We start from the raw sequence: 2978 nt of genomic DNA on the forward strand, positions 1-2978 counted from the left end.
GAGCATCATGAATTTCTACCCCTAAAAGTTTCTACTCAAATTTACTTAGGAGCATTTGAGTTCTTTTTATAAATAAGAATGAAGAAGAAATAAATTCATAAAGAAACCACTTTCAAAATATAGTTTCATTCTTGACATTTAATGGACTAAAAATTGGTTTTGTAAATGTATTCATGTGAATCAAATGTAGGCTGAGGAACTGTGGCTTCAAGGCAGTGTTAACTAAGTGTACGCTGGAGTTATATTCCGAGGAGTCTGAGGTTTTCTTGATATGGCATTTACAGATCAATAACAAAAATAATTGATTACTTTATAAATGGTCAAGTCGAATTTGTTAAAGAGACACTTTAGTCATTAAGGCAAAACTGTCAGATGAGCTATTCAATCCTGTATTGATGACTATGTACTCAGCAGTGTTATTTTTCAAAATTACTGTTTTGACTAAAAATTGATCAAATACATGTGATAATTTTTAAGGAATGTGGGATTGCCTAAAATAATGTCTCTTTGCAAACACAGGGAAATTGACACACTGTCTACTTATGGTGGGCAGCCTCTGGAATATCTGTATAAGAAGAAATATAAATGTGTTTTCTAGCTCCTTTCTGATCATGAGTGAGTACTTACTGTAATGGTTGGGATATAGTTTCCTTCTGCTTAATTTGAGCCATCAAATGTTCAACTGCATTCTCATTACCCACACAATAGCATTTACAGGGGAAAATTATTGGCTCAGTTGATGAACATTTCCAAGAGTTTACTATTTTAAGCAGAAAGGGAAACACACATGTCTTGGGGTATACTCATTTTCCTTAGTTGGAATATGGAGTCACCAATCTGTGTCAAACCTAGGGGAATGGAATTCCCTGCTACTTAATGGGGGACAGTGGCTACTTGCAGAGTCAGCTTCTGACTCTGACTGTACTGTGGAAGCAAAGTGATTCCTGAGAACATAGGCACCGGGAAAGGATCCTCAAGCAGCAGTGTCACATATAATAGGATACAGTGATGTCGTCATCTGCATCCAGAGACTGGAGAGGGCCACTTTTTCTCAGTGTGTCACAATTTCTCATGCTCTCCCTGGATAAACCACAGGAGGTAAACTTTGACCTCCAAGCTCAAGAAGGAACGCTACTAGAATTCCTCAGAATATGAAATAGAAATTTTGTCTCATTATTATCACATAATTTTAATGATAGTATTTATTATTTTTAAAGCAAAATAAAAATTTAAGTTTCTAGAACTTTCACTATTATTGCATAGCAAAGATAAAGTAAAACACATTCTGTTTTCCTAAATTATGTGGTTCATAATAACCATGTAGTTTGTTAGCTCATTGCAAGGAGAAAGTAGAGATGGTAGAAGAGGAAGGAGGGGCAGAAGGAGGAGAGGGAGGAAGAATGAAGGGGACTGCTTTCACTAGGACCTCCAAATATATAACAATATGTTACTCTTTTCAGCTAAAAAGAAAGAATTACTGTAAAAGACGTGGCAGAGGGAACAGATGTAAAATGTCCCAGGGCTGCAGTCTCAGTGTTCTTGGCTTTTTTGCATCCCCTTGGGAATTTCATGATCTTCCCATGTATGAATTATTCCAACTTCAGAGCAAACTTCCCTCCTAGTCCCAAACTCATCTATACAACTGTAAAAAAGAAAAGAAAAACAAAACAAAACAAACAAACAAAAATCCCCTTGGATAACTCATAGGTATTTGAAATTTGTGTGGAAGAGCTGATTTTTACATGGTTCATTAAACCCTGCATGTTACTTGATCTCTTATGCACACTCTGTCATCTATTCTGTGGCCAGGTATATAAAGGAGAGTAATCCCAGGGTCAAGACTTATTCTTCTCATTATCTTTAATGTTTTAAGTTTCTCTGAAAACTTTTTATCTGCCGTCAAATAACCCATCCCTTCCTCTATTGCTCCATCCTGATCATACCAAGGAAATCCTTATCATTAAATATAACATGCTCACTTTTATTTATGTCCTGTGAAGACTGTGATCCCCCTCTTTGCCCCTCTCTCAATCTCTCTCTCTCTCTCTCTCTCTCTCTCTCTCTCTCTCTCTCTCTCTCTCTCTCTCTCTCTCTCTCTCTCTCTCTCTCTCTCTCTCTCTCATACACACACACACACACACACACACACACACACACACACACACACACATTCATATGCCCCTAGGGGCTCTGCAGGTGTAGCTGTGTCTGCTGTGTCTCATGTGCATCAGTAGGTGGCAGAGAGGAGAGAGGCTATGAATGTCTCAATGATTGGTAGCGTAATATTCACCCAAAACAGCATCACCAGTGAAGCAGCAGGAGGCCGGGTCAAGGCAGGGTGCTAATCTGAGATACCCTTCAGTCTGGTGTTACCAGGATGAGCTATAGGGCAAGGAGCATGCTAAAGATCCCCACTAGGAGTTAGGCAAATAGGAGAGCTGACCCTGAAACTTCTCTGCCATGTGGTGAAATAAGCAGGGGAGAGGTGTCTTTCCCCACTCTCACCCCTTTCTACCCAAAACAGGCAGGAGAGCTGGCCCTGCCTCTCACCTGCAGCCCTTAGGAGAGTGGACCTTGCACCCTACCTGGGCAACACAGAAGAACCGGCCCTGGACATGGGGTTGCAGGTAAGCTGGCCCCAAGAGCATGGGTGCAGGAAGGCCAAGCCAGCCCTGCCTCTTGTCTGCTGTTCAGTGGTCCTGGTGAAGGAGAGATGCCTCCTTTTCCCCCTCATTCTTTACCACCTATGGCGGGAAGGAGAGCTGGCTCTGGTGTCACAAGAAAACTCACCAGTTGCAAAACTCTGGAGAGCAAAGCATGCACCTCACTTGAGTAGCAAGGTAGAGCTGGCCCTAGTTACAGGGTTGCCAGTAAGCCATTCCTGAAGGCATGAGAGCAGGATAGCTGGCAGATACATCTCAGGCCCAGATCCAGTGACAGGAATTGGCTCATTCCAACATCTACCTCATTGATGAACT

At 41.4% G+C, this 2978-nt stretch overlaps 1 pseudogene; it reads left to right on the forward strand.

Annotated features, from left to right (window-relative positions):
• The first annotated feature begins 2174 nt into the window (after positions 1-2174).
• LOC116072272 lies at positions 2175-2287 on the forward strand (annotated as a pseudogene).
• Positions 2288-2978: the final 691 nt, after the last annotated feature.

This window comes from Mastomys coucha, unplaced genomic scaffold, assembly GCF_008632895.1.
Source record: "Mastomys coucha isolate ucsf_1 unplaced genomic scaffold, UCSF_Mcou_1 pScaffold1, whole genome shotgun sequence".
NCBI classification, from domain to species: Eukaryota; Metazoa; Chordata; class Mammalia; order Rodentia; family Muridae; genus Mastomys; species Mastomys coucha.